Raw genomic sequence first — 18,460 nt, 5'->3', positions numbered from 1 at the left:
GTCATCAAAGACTTGATTGTAACTTTCATTTTGATTTGTTTTATCAGGTGTTTCTAACACTTGGCAGCTCAATATCCTTTCAAGCTGTACTGGGATTCTGACGCTGTTACCCAGGTGATCCAATGGTTTCACTTAATTTCTTATATAAAACTCCTTCTATTTAAAAATCCTTAGAATGATTTCTTTCTCCAGTGCTGACTCATGGTCATTATGGTGTTTGTTGCCCAGAAGTGGAATTGCTTTGGCTCAGTGGTCAAGCAGATATTGTAGGCTGTAAAGCTGATTATCCTTGTCATGCCAGAACAAATATTTGGTCAAGTGAAGACTGTGGTACCTTGAAGACAGGTGTGGGACTGTATGGGAATAGGTTAGGGGTCAGAATGTTAGTAGGTGATAATTACTATTTGCTTGTTTTAACCAAGTTTTAGAGAAACAGAAGTAAGAAATAGCTTACTTGCAAGCAGGAATGAAAATAACACAGCTCTGCTAAGGGTGGCTTTTGCCAGCTGTGACTTGTAATTAATACTGACTGATAGTCCAATATTTTGGGGCTTCATAGGTTGAAATGTTCGATTGCTTCTGTACCTTAGACTGTAAGACACAAAATTGTGATCTCAGCCTTCTTAAAAGTCCCAATAAGTATTTCCCAGCCAGAAAACAGGAGGCACCACATGGCCGCTTTTTAATGGAAACTAATTGTTTCAGATGGCCTCACCAATAGCCAAACACAGAGACCAGTGTCTGACACATAGGAAAGTTCAATACTATTTGTTGTTACTGTTGTTTTTTTGGGCTAGAAAAAGAGGGCTATGATTTTTATTCTGAGAATCTTGGGGCTTTTGTTAAAAGGAAAGAAACTGTTTTCAACCAATAATCATTTTCAATAGACTACATGTTATTTTAGGATTTATGGGTGATAGACAAGATCCATTTTTTAGTTAATAATTTAATAGCAAAAATCAAATGACCACCAAACACGTATAATCTATAAAGCCTTTGTCTTTAAGCAGCTCATCAACCTATCTAGGTAGACCAACATGTTCTCCATTGTCCTAGAATGTACCATATGTAAGCTATTGAAAGTGAAGTGAAAGTGAAAGTCATTCAGTCGTGTCTGACTCTTTGCGACCCCATGGACCATACAATCCATAGAATTCTCCAGTCCAGAATACTGACGTGGGTAGCCTTTTCCTTCTCCAGGGGATCTTCCCAACCCAGGGATCGAATCCAGGTCTCCCATATTGCAGGCAGATTCTTTACCAGCTGAGCCACCAGGGAAGCCCATGCTATTACACAACTTCAAAAAGCATTATGGATGGTGCATTAGTCTGCAAGGACTACCATAGCACAGTGCCATAGACTGGATGGCTGAAGCAGTAGAAATTTATTCCTCATAGTGCTGGACTCTGGGAAGTCCAAGATCAAGGTTTTGGCAGGTCTGGTTTCTCTTGAGACCTCAGGATAATGTCTTCCACTGATAGCTGAACCACCTCTATAAGAAAATGGTGGGTCAAACATTAGAATATGTGGCTGGCAAATTACTAGCAAATTTAGTAATCTATTTAAACACAGATATGATATTATACATGTTTCAATGCCATTCTCCCAAATCTCCCCATCCTCTCCCTCTCCCACAGAGTCCATAAGACTGATCTATACATCAGTGTCTCTTTTGCTGTCTCGTACACAGGGTTATTGTTACCATCTTTCTAAATTCCATATATATGTGTTAGTATACTGTATTGGTGTTTTTCTTTCTGGCTTACTTCACTCTGTATAATAGGCTCCAGTTTCATCCACCTCATTACAACTGATTCAAATGTATTCTTTTTAATGGCTGAGTAATACTCCATTGTGTATACATACCACAGCTTTCTTATCCATTCATCTGCTGATGGGCATCTAGGTTGCTTCCATGTCCTGGCTATTATAAACAGTGCTGCGATGAACATTGGGGTACACGTGTCTCTTTCCCTTCTGGTTTCCTCCGTGTGTATGCCCAGCAGTGGGCATACACTTGCTGGATCATAAGGCAGTTGTATTTCCAGTTTTTTAAGGAATCTCCACACTGTTCTCCATAGTGGCTGTACTAGTTTGCATTCCCACCAACAGTGTAAGAGGGTTCCCTTTTCTCCACACCCTCTCCAGCATTTATTGCTTGTAGACTTTTGGATCGCAGCCATTCTGACTGGCATGAAATGGTACCTCATAGTGGTTTGGATTTGCATTTCTCTGATAATGAGTGATGTTGAGCATCTTTTCATGTGTTTGTTAGCCTGGGACGACCCAGAGGGAGGGTATGGGGAGGGAGGAGGGAAGAGGGTTCAGGATGGGGAACACAGGTATACCTGTGGTGGATTCATTTCGATATTTGGCAAAACTAATACAATATTGTAAAGTTTAAAAATAAAATAAAATTAAAAAAATAAAAAGCTAGAGAGAAAAGAGAATTTGCAATGTAACTGGGGATAGTTTTTAAAATTAGATATGAGAAGAGAAAAGAGAGAATCTCTTCATATAGTTTGATTTAATGGTTAATGGTCTCCTTTTTAAACTTTAGACTCTATTTGAAAAATAACTTTCAGAAAGTAAGGTGTCTTTGACTTTCCATTAAATGTCTAGAAATGAAAGGGCTTTTTTGAGCATTTGGACTAAAGTTGTGGTTGACAACATTTGACAGTGTCTGGAGACATTTTTGGTTGTCACAACTCGGGAAAGAGAATGCTATTGGTGTTCGGTGAGATGAGGCCGCAATGCTGCCAAACCTTCTACAGTGTACATTCCAGCCCCTACAATACTTGTCCAGTCCGAATTGTTAATCGTACAGTGATTAATAGAACTCTACACAAGAGCCATGGACAATTTTGGTATATTCATGGCTCTCAGTATTGCTTCTGCCTCTTAAAAAGTCTTTGTATGTATGGATCAGTGCACACAGTATATTGCTTTTGCTAGGTCTCAAGAGCCTAGAAGCAACAACACCTTAGTAACAATGAACACTCCTAGTGCCAAGATTTGGTTTCTAATTCTGTGCTGCAATAAAAGGAATCAGAAATCATGGGATAAATCACTGATTCTGTGACTGGAAAGCTTTCCCTGCTGCTGCTAAGTCACTTCAGTTGTGTCCGACTCTGTGCGACCCCATAGACGGCAGCCCACCAGGCTTCCCCATCCCTGGGATTCTCCAGGCAAGAACACTGGAGTGGGTTGCCATTGCCTTCTCCAATGCATGAAAGTGAAAAGTGAAAGTGAAGTCGCTCAGTCATGTCCGACCCTCAGCGACTCCATGGACTGCAGCCTACCAGGCTCCTCCGTCCATGGGATTTTCCAGGCAAGAGTACTGGAGTAGGGTGCCATTGCCTTCTCCAAGCTTTCCCTACTCAACTCAAAAAACCTGACTATATAATAGTAATAGATTTGTCATAACCTCTTGCGTGTGTGTGTCTGTGTGACATCATTGATCTTAATATCCAAATGAGATTTTGGGTGGGGGTCTATCCAGTTTCTTCAGATACACAGATTATAATACTATACTAACATAAGATGTTAATAATAGGGGAAACAGGGCATAAGGTATATAGGAATGCTATCTTTGCAGTGTTTCTGTAAATGTAAAACTTTCAGAATAAGAGGTTTTGAAATAAAAACTTTATCACCATAGCTCAAGAAGATGAAACTATAGAGGAGATCAAGAAGATAGAGTAGGAGAACACCGAGTTCACTTCCCCCCATAAAAACATCAAAAAAATCTACATGTGAAAACAAACTGGAAACTGGTAGAAAGACTTACACAACCAGGACTGTAAAGAAAGATTTACAGAATTGGGTAGGAAAGGAAGAGGAGTGATCAATCAGGTCAGGACATGCATCCCTAGGAGTGACATCAAGTTTATCAAAATTTGCATTTATAGCAGTCTCAGAAGGAGAAGGGGCTTCCCTGATAATCCAGTTGGTAAAGAATCTGCCTGTAATGCAGGAAACCCCGGTTCGATTCCTGGGTCAGGAAGATCCCCTGGAGAAGGGATAGTCTACCCAATCCAGTATTCTTGGGCTTCCCTTGTGGCCCAATTGGTAAAGAATCCTCCTGCAATGAAGGAGACCTGGGTTCAATCCCTAGGTTGGGAAGATCCCCTGGAGAAGGGAAAGGCTACCCACTCCAGTATTCTGGACTGGAGAATTCCATGGACTATCCATGGAGTCACAAGGAGTTGGACATGACTGAGTGACTTTCACTTTCATTTTTCTTTCAGAAGGAGAAGAGAGAGGAAGGTGTTGAGAATGTATTTGAAATTATGACTGAAAGCCTAACATATACCCAGGGGTAGGATGTGTAGTGGGTCCCCAGCAAGATGAACTCAAAGATACCCACACTGCTGCTGCTGCTGCTGCTGCTAAGTCACTTCAGTCATCTGACTCTGTGTGACCCCATAGACGGAAGCACATCAGGCTTCCCCGTCCCTGGGATTCTCCAGGCAAGAACACTGGAGTGGATTGCCATTTCCTTCTCCAATGCATGAAAGTGAAAAGTGAAAGTGAAGTCACCCAGTCGTGTCCAACTTAGTGACCCCATGGACTGCAGCCTACCAGGCTCCTCCGTCCATGGGATTTTCCAGGCAAAAGTACTGGAGTGGGGTGCCATTGCCTTCTCCAATACCCACACTATGACATATCAAAATTAAAAATGGCAAAAGTTAAAGATCAAGAGAGAATTGACTGTACTACAAACCTACAGTTTAACACTGGCAAGAACAGACACAGAATAGAATTGGAATAGTCATTGGAATAGAGTCGAGAGCCCAGATATAAGTCCACATACTTTTGATCAATTAATCTATGATAAAGGAGGCAAGAATATACAATGGGTAAAACATATCTCTTCAATAAGCACCCACCATGGAAAATAGTATAGAGGTTTCTGAAAATACTGAAAGTAAAACTACCATATGATCCAGCAATCCCATTTCTAAGTATTTATCTGAAGAAAAATGAAAACACTGTGAGAGAGGGAGAGGGTGGGAAGATTTGGGAGAATGGCATTGAAACATGTAAAATATCATGTATGAAACGAGTTGCCAGTCCAGGTTCGAAGCACGATACTGGATGCTTGGGGCTGGTGCACTGGGACGACCCAGAGGGATGGATTGGGGAGGGAGGAGGGAGGCGGGTTCAGGATGGGGAACACATGTATACCTGTGGCAGATTCATTTTGCTATTTGGCAAAACTAATACAGTTATGTAAAGTTTAAAAAAAAAAAAAGAAAACACTAATACAAAAGAGACGTGCACCTCAGTGTCCATAATGACACTGTTGATGGTAGCCAAGATACAGAAGCCACCTAAGTATCCATTAATAAGTGAATGGAGAGAAAAGACACACACACACAAACTCAGTCATAAGAAGACAGAAATTATGCCACCTGTAGCAACATGGATGGATTTGGAGGGCACTATGCTAAGTGAAATAAGTGAGACAGAGACAGATAAATACTGAATGATATCACTAATATGTGGAATCTAAAAAATACAACAAGTTAGTGGATATAACAATAATGAAGCTGTGGATATAACTCACAGATACAGAGAACGAACTAGTGGTTACTAGTGGGGAGAGGGAAGGAAGCAGAGACCCACAGTGGTAGGGGAGAATGCTGCTGCTGCTAAGTCGCTTCAGTCGTGTCTGACTCTGTACGACCCCATAGATGGCAACCCACCAGGCTCCCCTGTCCCTGGGATTCTCCAGGCAAGAACACTGGAGTGGGTTGCCATTTCCTTCTCCAGTGCATGAAAGTGAAAAGTGAAAGTGAAGTCACTCAGTCGTGTCCGGCTCTTTGCAACCCCATGGACTGCAGCCCACCAGGCTCCTCTGTTTATGGGATTGATACAAACCATTAGGTATAAAATAAAGAAGCTGCAAAGATACATTTTACAGCACAGTGAATATAGCCAGTATTTTATAGTGTCTTTAAATGGAGCATAATCTTTTAAACTTGATGGACGTGAGTCTGAGTGAACTCCGGGAGTTGGTGATGGACAGGGAGGCCTGGCATGCTGCGATTCGTGGGGTCACAAAGAGTCGGACACGACTGAGCGACTGATCTGATCTGATCTCTGATCTGATAATCTTTTAAAATATTGGATCACTGTGTTGTACACCTGAAACTAACATAATGTAAATCAACTATACTTCAATAAAAATGTGATAGAGCAATATGTAGCTATGTGGTCTGATATGAGCTAAATTTGTGTCCTTCTCAAAACTCGTATGTTGAAGCTCTAACTCGCTATTACAGGATGGGGCCTTTGGGAGGTTAATTAGGTTTAGATGAAGTCATGTGAGTAGAGCACCCATTCTAAGAAGAGAGGCCAGATCTTCCTATACAATGAGAAGATGGCTATCTGCAATCCGGAAGTGGGCCCTCATCAGGAACTGAATCTGTCAGCACCTGGATCTGGGGCTTGTCAGACTCTAAAACCATGAGAAATAGATGCATGTTGTTTAAGTTTCCCAGGCTATGGTATATAGTTATAGCAGCCTAATCAGACTGAAGACAGGATCCATGGAAACTTATAGGTGAGGTCTCTTCTTCAAGAGACCATTTAATAATCATATTTTCAGGGCTGGAATAGAGAAGATGCAGACATGGAAAATGGACTTGTGGACACAGCGGGGGAAGGAGAGAGTGGGATGAATTGAGAGAGTAGCATTGACTCATGTAGACTGTCATGTACAAAATAAAGAGCTAGTGGGAAGCTACTATATAGCACAGGGAGCTCAGCCCAGTGCTCCGTGATGACCTGGAGAAGTGGGACGGGGGGATGGAAGGGAGGCTCAGGAGTGGGGGGGATTTATGTATGCATATAGCTGATTCACTTTGTTGTACAGCAGAAACTAACACAACACTGTAAGGCAATTATATGCCAATTTTAAAAGTTAATTTAAAAAAGAGACCATATAAAACAGAGAACAGACATTAGGTTGCCAAGGGGGTGGGAAAGTGGGGGAGGGATGGAGTGGGAGTTTGGGGTTATTAGATGCAAATTATCATATATAGAATGGATAAATAACAAAGTCTTACTGTATAGCACAGGGACTTATATTTAATATCCTGTGATAAACCATAATGGAAAAGAATATAATAGTGTATATATGGATAACTGAACCACTTTGTTGTATAACAGAAATTAACACAATATTGTACAAATAAAAGAGAGAGAGAGAAAGACCATTTAGTGTTGCCGGAAGGTACTTGTCCTCGGTATAATTCAGATTTAGTGTAGGCCAAATTTCAGTATGAGGTAAACTGGGTTTCCTTATGATTTCCTTTTCTTAGAAAAAAAATTTTTAAAGCAATGCAGATAACAGATTTGTCTTTCTCTTCTGCCAGTCATAGACATGGCAGTTTCAGACAAAAGACTACTTCTTGCCCTTTGATCTGGAATAGTAATGACCTCATGATTATTGCTTTGCAAAGGTTCTAAACATACCTTAGGAAATATGTTCTATTTGTGCTCCTTTTGTAAAGGTCGTGTGTAGCTCAGAGCCAGAGGTCTAATCACTAGGCAGAATAAATTGCTTTCATGGGACATTGCTTATATTTCTATTAGCATTTGTTTATCTATACCTTCCATAATAATAGTGATGGTAATTTTGCATACTAATACCTGGAGATGTGCTAAGCCCTCTGCGTGCATTATTTGCTTTAATCCTCACAGTACCTCAGAAGGAAGGCATCCTGGACTTTAAGCGAGAAAATTACAGCCTGGGAGAGGTTAAGAAACTTGCTTAAGATTTCTCAGGTAATAAGTGGCAAAGTTGCATGACCGCAGACCCTAACTTGTGTTTCTTAATCACATATAAAAGTAATCCTTCCAATTATTTTCAACTTCTTAAGTGATTATTTTTATAGGAAACTAATACTTCCAGAAGCCTTGAACTTAGAGAATTATATAGAAGAAAAAATTCATTCCCACTTAAAACTGATAGTAATTATATGTGCTGCTGAAACTCATTTGTGCTGTGGTTCTGAATTCCTGCTTGGCATTCACTTTTCCCTGGGCTAGGAAAGCCATTCTTGTTCTGCTTCTTACAAGTCAGGTAGAGGAGAAACTGTCTATAAGAGCTCTTGTGGGAGAGCATGTGAAATTATTATTGCTTGTATATAGATTCTGGATGACGACCTTGCTGGCGAAAGTCTCAAGGCCCTTTCAAATTGCTATTAGATACCAGGCAACTCTCTATTATGAAGTAGCAGTGTAGTGTGTAACAACAATTTTTTAATTTAAAATATTTCTGTATCATGAGCCAGTAGACTGATGTAATGAGAATTGTATATCAGGTTCTATGGATTTATTTGTAACTCTACCATGATAAAAATCAATCTAGTACAGGACCATTCTCCCTTGATCTGAAGAGATGCTTTATCATCAGATGTGAAGTGGCTTGAGTCCTGCTCTCTTGCATAACCAAAAGAGGACAATTCCTTTACTATGACTCATAATGTTCTAAGTCATACTGCGGGTCTTCGGATTTCTGAAGAGCTTTCAGCTAAATCCAAAATGTGCTCCCTTATCCATGATCCTCACCCTCTGATCAGGTATAGAGTGGACATTCATTTTAGCTCTTTGAACAAGTTGAATTAAACTGCTGAGCTCATTGCAACCTATGTTAACTCAGACATCCTTCTGCAATTAGAGTACTCAATATTCAGGGCTCACCATGAGGCCAGTACCTGAGGCTTGAGTGGGTGGTAGGTGGTGACTGAGCACTGCAGACACGAAGCTAAAGTCCCAATTTCTAGCCTCCACTTTGCTTCTAGCTAGCTCTGACACTGGGCATGGCCTTGACTTCTTCCTGTGCAAAATTTAGAGTGGTTTATCTCTGAATCTGACATTTTATATTTTCAAAATTGTACTACAGGAATGTGAGTGTGCAAGGAACACCATGGTCTGTGTGTTCATTGCACTCTGATATCATTAATAATAAGTTTGAAGGTCTATAGCTCTTAGTTCTGGAGTGCCTGAAAATAACTGATGTACTTAGATTTTGACTTAGGAAGACTGGTATTAAGGAATATGTTTAAGTTTGATCATGTTTACAATTTCCATGAAAGTACTTCATGAAGGGAAATTGATTCTGGAAAGTTATATGAATATATTGGATTAAAAACTTTGGCTCAATTAAGAACCTACCTGCTTACTTAATTTTCTGCTACTAAAAGGCTTTTGAAAGCTCTTACTCAATTACTGCTTCAGAAAGTGCCTATTTTGGAGGTATATCCTAGGTTCTCTATGACCACATTTAGAGAGACAGATTTACCTGACAAAACAGATTACCGGATAGAAGTAACTCATAGAAAGCACCATAGTGTAACGGGGATGCGGGAGGGTCATGGAGCTCAGGGGAGGTAGAGAAATGAGTAGTCAGAAAGGATTTTTGGAGATGCTGCTGATGGCATTTGAACATGGCTTTTTTTTTTTTTTTTAACAAAGGAAGAATAGGAAGGATATCATGTGTCTTATTTCCAGGTGTGTCCTTGTGTGGATGGTAGTCTGGGCAGATACAGCTAATTTGTAGCCTGTGGAATTGCAGAGCTTTATGGTATTTCTGGCCAACTGAACATAAGCAGTGCTAAAGTTAATGATAAAGAAAAAATTTTCCTGCTTCTTCCAAGACTTAGAACATGTTTTGATGCCCTTGGGAAGCTGGGAGGCTGAACATAGATGTAAATATTAAAGTAATATTAATATTATGATTAAATATATTAACACTAATATTTATTGAGAATTTCGAGTGTTGGAGCTGTGCTAAATACCTTTATAATGTGTTCTCATTTTATTAAGTCGATAACATTTTTTTAAGATCTAAATGCTGGGCACAGTTTGGGTACTTGGAACAGAGGAATAAACAAAATACAAAAATCACTTCATGAGTTTTATACATGAAGATTTCAAAAAGAGCAGGGGAAGGAGAGGATGAGATGGTTAGATAGCATCACTAACTCAGTGGGCATGAATTTGAGCAAACTCTGGTAGACAGTGGAGGACAGAGGAGCCTGGCATGCTGCAGTCCATGGGGTCGCAAACAGTCAAACACAACAACTGAACAAAACAACAATGTGGATTTTATATTCTAAGGGGTAATGATGGTAAGAGACATGTCATAAACAAATATGTTTGTAAGTTACATAGTATATTAAATGCTGATGAATGCCTGAAGAAAGTGAAAGCAGGAAGTTTAGGAAATGTTGCAGTGTGAGTACATGCACACATTTTAAAAATAGGGTGGCCAAAGAAGGCCTGATTGAGAAATTGAGGAATCAAGACCTGAAGGAGGTAAGGGACCCTGCAAGCCACGCAAATAGTTTAGAAATAAGAATCTCTTTTGAATTGTTGCTTGACACATATAAGGAAGCTAGCAACTGCCTCCTTGGCTGGTTGTCCATAAGAGCTGACAAACGGAATACTTTCAATCCTGACAGTGAATGAAATATGTTTAGAGAGGTGCCAAGATAAAGGCTGATCCCTGAAAATAGCTTGGTGGAGATGGGAAGACCCTGCAGGCTAGACCTAGGAGTCCCACTGGGCTCTGAGTTAACAGTGTCTGGGCCCTGCTCTCCCTCCTGGTTTGGAAAATTCCCCCAGAGTGTCTGTCTTCGGTAATGGCTGTGCATAGAAGCTTCGCTTTTCAGAGTGACCTCTTCTTGACAAATCTCGAAACAGGGCTTCTCTTGGCTCTCTGTGGTTCTGTCACTATCATAAAACTCAGTTTTCAATCTTGATGGTGCTACTGAATAAACTAGCTTAAAAAAGCCCAGTAGTTTTTCCATCAGGCTTATACGTACCTTTATGGTTTTGATACTAGAGTCAATAGTTGCTGTTGTTGTTCAGCCACTCAGTCATGTCCAACTCTTTGTGACCCCATGAACAGGAGCACTCCAGGCTTCCTTGTCCTTCACTATCTCCCCGAGTTTTCTCAAACTCAGGTCAATTGAGTCAGTGATGCCATCCAACCATCTCATCCTCTGTCGCCCCCTTCTCCTGCCCTCAATCTTCCCAGCATCAGAAATACTGAGAAATACATAGAAATACTTTTCTAATGAGTCAACTCTTCGCATCAGGTGGCCAAAATTTTGGAGCTTCAGCTTCACCACCAGTCCTTTCCATGAATATTCAGGGTTGATTTCCTTTAGGATTGACTGGTTTGATCTTCTTGCTGTCCAAGGAACTCTCAAGAATCTTCTCCAGCACCGTAGTTCAAAGCATCAGTTCTTCAGTTCTCAGCCTTCTTTATGGTACAACTCTCACATCCATACATCACTACTGGAAAAACCATAGTTTTGACTATATGGACTTTTGTCAGCAAAGTGATGTCTCTGTGTTTAATACACTGCCTAGGTTTGTCATAGCTTTTCTTCAAAGGAGCAAGTGTCTTTTAATTTTGTGGCTGTAGTCACTGTCTGCAGTGATTTTGGAGCCCAAGAAAATGAAACCTGACACTGTTTCCACTTTTTCCCTATTTACAATGAAGTGATGGGACTGGATGCCATGGTGTTAGTTTTTTGAATGTCAAGTTTTAAGCCAGCTTTTTCACTGTCATCTTTCACCTTCATCAAGAGGCTCTTTAGTTCCTCTTCACTTTCTGATCTGCATATCTGAGGTGTTGATATTTCTCCTGGCAGTCTTGATTCCAACTTGTGATTCATCAAGCCCAGCATTTCGATGTACTCTGCATATAAGTTAAATAAGCAAGGTGACAATATACAACCTTGATGTACTCCTTTCCCTACTTGGAACCAGTCTATTGTTCCATGTCCAGTTCTAACTGTTGCTTCTTGTCCTGCATACAGGTTTCTCAGGAGGCAGATAAAGTGGTATGGGATTCCCATCTCTTTAATAATATTCCACAGTTTGTTGTGATCCACACAGTCAAAGGCTTTAGCGTAGTCAACCAGTCCCTCAGATGGTTTTGAAAAAAAAAGGGAAAACAATCACAGAAATGAACTGTGCATTGTTCGAACTATTGTTTCTGCTTTGAAAGTCCCACTTCTGATTGGGACCTTTGCTGGTAGCCTCTGTCATAGGAAATGGTGACTCATTCTAAGATAGTGTTCTTGGGTTTTCACAGATATTAAAATCTCAGTCATGTGATGACTGATGTGTCCAGTGGTCAAGGTAGCAATAAAATGATCTAGAATGATGTGGGAAACTTGTATTTTATCTGGAATCAAGAAGAAGTGCTCATTTGAAAATCCAGTGCATGTATCATTTAACAAGGGAACATCTTCATTTTCCTTTTATATGTTAAAAACATTTTCACAGATGCATTGAAAGCCATGGATGGAGGGGTTCACAAACTGTCATTTAGTGAAACATCTGATACTTAATTCTTCTTGTAATCTATCATACACACAAAACAGACCCTTTGCCATTTGAGAACTTGTGAGATTTATAAGCATGACAGAAGTTTGGAGACGCTAATGGGATACAACTCAACCACTTGCATTTTAAAAGTGCTCTCCTTCTAATATTAGGAGCTTTTTCTGTGGTACAAACACCCTTAGCACTTGATTTGATGTGACTTCCAGGCTTAATAAGATCATATTCATTTTTCTTTGTATAGAAATAAGTTTGTATAAAAAAGCCCTTCTTAAAAATTGACTTTTAGAATTAAACAAGTTTATTCCAGGTGTCTTCTGACAGGTGAATGATAGAATAGGACTTTCATGATTCTTTTTCCTGGTGTACCCATATTTTTTTCCTTTTAAGTGTAGAAATACTCTATTTTACTGGACACTACCATTCTGCTTCCTGGCATGGCTGGATCAATTAATTATTGTTCTTACTTTCAGAGAGTAACTGAGTGATAGTCACTCAGTTGTGTCCGACTCTTTGCGACCCTGTGGACTGTAGCCTGCCAGGCTCCTCTGTCCATTGAATTCTCCAGGCAAAAATCCTGGAGTGGGTTGCCTTTGCCTTCTCCATTTGGTTTGAGTAGTGGTTATTGAAGGAGCCCTCTTAATTCAAAATGAAAACATTAAAGCCAATTCAAATTTGTAAGTCTAGCTCAAGATGAATTTCTGCCATTTTCCTGCCTATGTTTTTCCTGTCAGAAGTGAGGCAGAGGAACTGTTATGGAGAAGTTAGTAGTTAAGATGGCACCATTGGCTAATTGCAGTACTCAGATCTTCAGCAATCAGTCATGTCAGCTAATGGGTACAATAGCTGAAAACTTGCAAGTGTTATCAGGATGTGACCAAGCATGTGAATGAAAAAGGAACCTATCAGTTGTGTCCTACTAGATAACTTCATCCATGTGGGGATGCATAAGCTCTGTTGTACCTCCGAAGGGACGATCTCCACTGAACTCTGCTAAGCAGTACTGTTCAATGACGTTGGATTACCAAATCCATCTTTGCTTGTGCCCCGTTAGAAAGTACTGCAACTGGATTGAAACAGCCTAAAACCTCAAATATGGGAGGAATTAATTCTCTGAAATCTTGATCTATTGTAAATACATATCCAAAAGCCAGAAAGTTTATTAGTATAGATTCAGCGTCTCCCATTCTCATCTTTAATCTTGCATCAGAAGATTTTTGTAATTGTATGGTATATTCCAGAGAGCCCTTGTGGTTAACAAATAAGTTGGCACTTTTATTTCTCTCTCTTTTTTTTTTTTTTATCTACCACAACTCAGGCAGGGAGTGGAACTCATCATACTCCTGAGTATATATTACACAATGATAATTGATTCACATAAGGCTTTGCCCCTATGTATTTAATTTTTCCCTTCTAACAGATTCGCTTTGCATTCTTAACTATATTACATATATTTAAGTATGTATGTTTATGTGTTCTAATACATATCCTCATAAGATATATGGTTTTGATTTGTGCATGTTTATTTTTAATTTACATAAGTGGCATTGCATTGTGTATCCCATTCTAATAGTTTGCTCACTTCGAAAATGTGTTAAAGGTTGGTCAACGCTATTGTATGTGCATCTAGAATTCCATGATATATAGCTATGTCATTTTATTAATAAAATCTCCAGGAGTGCATCACTGAGTCATAAAACATAGAAATACTCTATTTTCCTGCACACTACCATACTGCTTTCTGGCATGGCTGGATCAGTTAATTATTGTTCTTACTTGCCGTGTACGAGTGTTCAGGTTCACAACATTAGATATTATCCATATTCTTAATTCTTGCATTCTGATGGGTGCACATTAATTTTTCATTGTCGCTTTTTCAGAAAAATTAGCATTTTTCCTATTAGTCGACTTTGCACATGTCTCTTGGACGTGTTGACCTTTCTCTAGTTTTCTACTGCTTGTCTTTTTCTTTATTGTTGAGAGATCTTTTTTAGAATCAAAATATTATTCCTTATCAGTTTTAGTAGTTGTAAATATCTTCTTCTAGTCTTCTCTCTGCCCATTATTTTATAGTATTCTTTAGGAAATCCTTTTTACTTCTCCATTTCCTTTTAGTTCTCTGACCCTTATGCACCCATGTTATAGTCTGGTGCTTTCTGTGGGTTCCTTTTGTCAGGCATTGACCTGCTTCTCCAAGTGGGGACAAATGCACCTCCGAACAGGCACTTTCTGAAAAAGTAGTTGAGCAAGAGGCTTTAAAAGTCCTTTTAGTTGCAGAAAATCAACTAAGCAGGTAGGTACATTCTTAATTGAGCCCCAAATTACTATTTTTCATTTTAAACTCAAGAGATTCACAAAGATTTCTACGATCTCTTCCTCATTGCTTTGTGGTACCATCTTTATCGTATATCAGTTTTCATATGTGCAAGGGTCTATTTCTGTTTCTTTTATTGTATTCTTTAGTCTTCTTGTCTAACTACTATGACTTAAGTAATATGTTAATGTCTTGTAGGGTTAGTCTTTCTTCTTCTTTTTCAAAGTTGACTTTGATTTTTCTTCCATATAAACTTTAGAATGAGTTTAATGCCTCTAGCTATATGTTCTATTGCTATTGTGTTGAATTTGCAGACTAATTTGGGAGATAACTGATCTCAATCCATATTAATTAGCCCATGCATAAACATTGTATATTACTCAATTTACTCAAATTTTCTTTCATATCCTTTGATAGAATTAAACTATTTTCTCTGAAAGATTTTCTGCATTCATTATTAGGTTCATTTCTATATACTTCACGTTCTTTGTTGCTAATATATCTTGTGTTCGGAATGAGCCCATTTTGTGAAATAATCAGGTAAATCAAAATGTCTTAAAGGTGGGAAATGTCCTTGCAGGAAAAGTTGTCCCTTAGTAACACTCATATTTGTCCCAGTTCATATGTTAAACCCCTTATTTCTGTAGCGAGAGACCCTGTTTTCTTGACTGAACTTAAACTGATTTAGACTTACCCATAGTGACACCTTTTTTTTTTTAATATATGAAGAAATTCTTGAGACTTTTCAACCTAAATTGGTTCCTGAGGCATAGAAAAATTTTTTCCAGAAAATATAGGAATTAGTAGAATTAGGAAAGAAGTTAATTTTACTCCTTAGGGAAATCTCTGGGGTAACCCATGTCCTAGATATATAGATATAATGGCACTACCTAAGTTTTTCATATTTTATATAAGAGAAGAAAGATAATGTAATTTGAACTTTATTCTATAGCAAATTCACTAAAAAACAATTCTAAAATTATGCACTTAATAAGATCTTTGCATTTTGCAAAGCCAGGCAATGTATCAGAATAACACATTGTGGCAGAGTGCATTAATGGACCAAATTTTTCACTCTTAACGATATCCATACCTTTTGCCATGTAACTGTGCAATTCCTCTTGCAAAAGTAGAGTACACATCCCTACAATTCGACTTGAGGTTTTACAATATGCTATTTTTTGGTTGATGGGAAAAGTTGATGTGCAAGAGTTTGGAATGAGCTTGTAATAAAGCTGTTTCTTGTCTCTTTGCCATCTTCATGGGAACAACATGCAAAGTCTAACCTATGACCTAAGGAGGATGAGTTGTGTGGAGCAGAGCTGGTTGGTTAACTTACACCCTGGCACTTGGTAGAGCTGCCCAGCTCAGCACAGCTTAGAATCTGCTGACCTACAGACATGAGTGCGCGCGCGTGTGCGCGCGCACACACACACACACACACACACACACACACACACACTTGAGTTAGCAGGTGTTCCAGGTACCACTGATGAATCAGAGCTTTCTTTGCCACTCCATGCACCCCAGCTGACCAATGATTCATGAGTGTGAATGATTACTGCTGCAAGTCACTGACTTTTAGGATAGTTTGTTAACGTAGCATTACTGTGCAATAATACAAATTGATGATATACTGTGAGTAAACTAGGCTTTTAACAAGATTGCCAGTTTAGTTTAACTTTAGAAAATATTAAAATAATTTACTTTGCCAAGGTAAATGTAGACAGATATTTAATAAAATTCAGCACCCTCTAATTAATTGAAAAGAAAAACTTAAAAATTGTGAACTAGAAATAGACTTTTCTTAACCTGATCAATGGCAGATACCAAAATCTTACAGGAAACCCCATATTTAATAACAAAAATTTAGAATATTTTCTTTAAAATCAAGTGAAAATGAAAATTCTCATTATGTAACTTCTATTCAGCATTATAATGGGGGGTCTTACCAGTATAGTAAGAAAAAGGAAACAAAATAATGAGAAGAAAGACGGAAAGGAAGAAAGAGTGTTGTTTGTAATTGAATATGATTGAGGAGCCTGGTGAGCTACAGTCCACAGGGTCACAAAGAGTCTAACATTTCTGAAGTGACTCAGCATGCACACATGATTATCTCTATAGAAAATCCAAGAGTATATACAAAGTTCAGAATTAAGAAGAGAGCTCAACATAGATCAGTAAACAGATGTAAATTAGTTTCCTATTACCAAAAGCAAAAACTTAACTAAATACTATATGTACAATATATAACACGTCTATGAATGAATCTTCAAAAATGAAATATGAGAACAAGATAATAAGGTAATATGATTTAATATCATTAATATTCTAGTTCTTTCAAGAGTAATCTGCAAGTTATATACAATTCCCAAACAAGAAAAGTTTAAAACCTACAAGTCTTTGTCAACTTAGTTTAACAAAAATATTCAGAGGAAAAGGGCCAAGAGTTGCTAAGATAATTTGTAGAAAAGGAGACATTGGTGAGGCAACTGCTCTTCCCAGAGAGTAAGACTTTAATGAATAAAATATCATGATTTAGGCCAGTGGTGTTTTAAGAAGAGAAATTGGTTCATTGAACATAAAAAGAGCTCCAAAATAAACACACATATGGAAAATTGATATATGCGTAGTTTTTCTGGTAAATCAGTTGGCACAACTAAGAAAATAAGAAATATGATCATATCTCAACATCAGCCATACAAAAAAAATCAATTCTAGGTGAAATAAAATATAATGGTAAAAGTAACATTCAGTTCAGTTCAGTCACTCAGTCACGTCTGACTCTTTGCGACCCCATGAATCACAGCACGCCAGGCCTCCCTGTCCATCACCAACTCCCAGAGTTCACTCAGACTCATGTCCATCGAGTTGGTGATGCCATCCAGCTGTCTTGTCCTCTGTCATCCCCTTCTCCTCCTGCCCCCAATCCCTCCCAGCATCAGAGTCTTTTCCAATGAGTCAACTCTTTGCATGAGGTGGCCAAAGTACTGGAGTTTCAGCTTCAGCATCAGTCCTTCCAATGAACACCCACGACTGATCTCCTTTAGGATGGACAGGTTGGATCTCCTTGCAGTCCAAGGGACTCTCAAGAGTCTTCTCCAACACCACAGTTCAAAAGCATCAATTCTTCGGTGCTCAGCTTTCTTCACAGTCCAACTCTCACATCCATACATGACCACTGGAAAAACCATAGCCTTGACTAGATGGACCTTTGTTGGCAAAGTAATGTCTCTGCTTTTCAATATTCTATCTAGTTAGTCATAACTTTCTTTCCAAGGAGTAAGAGTCTTTTAATTTCATGGCTGCAATCACCATCCGCAGTTATTTTGGAGCCCCAAAAAATAAAGTCTGACACTGTTTCCCCATCTATTTGCCATGAAGTGATGGGACCAGATGCTATGATCTTAGTTTTCTGAATGCTGAGCTTTAAGCCAACTTTTTCACTCTCCACTTTCACTTTCATCAAGAGGCTTTTGAGTTCCTCTTCACTTTCTGCCATAAGGGTGGCGTCATCTGCATAGCTGAGGTTACTGATATTTCTCCCGGCAATCTTGATTCCAGCTTGTGCTTCTTCTAGCCCAGCGTTCCTCATGATGTCCTCTGCATATAAGTTAAATAAGCAGGGCAACAATATACAGCCTTGATGTATTCCTTTTCCTATTTGGAACCAGTCTGTTGTTCCATGTCCAGTTCTAACTGTTGCTTTCTGACCTGCATATAGGTTTCTCAAGAGGGAGGTCAGGTGGTCTGGTATTCCCATCTCTTTCA

The sequence above is a fragment of the Bubalus kerabau genome, chromosome 22 (assembly GCF_029407905.1).
Source record: "Bubalus kerabau isolate K-KA32 ecotype Philippines breed swamp buffalo chromosome 22, PCC_UOA_SB_1v2, whole genome shotgun sequence".
NCBI classification, from domain to species: Eukaryota; Metazoa; Chordata; class Mammalia; order Artiodactyla; family Bovidae; genus Bubalus; species Bubalus kerabau.
The sequence above is the reverse complement of the archived record's forward strand: the minus strand, read 5'-3'. Positions refer to the sequence as shown.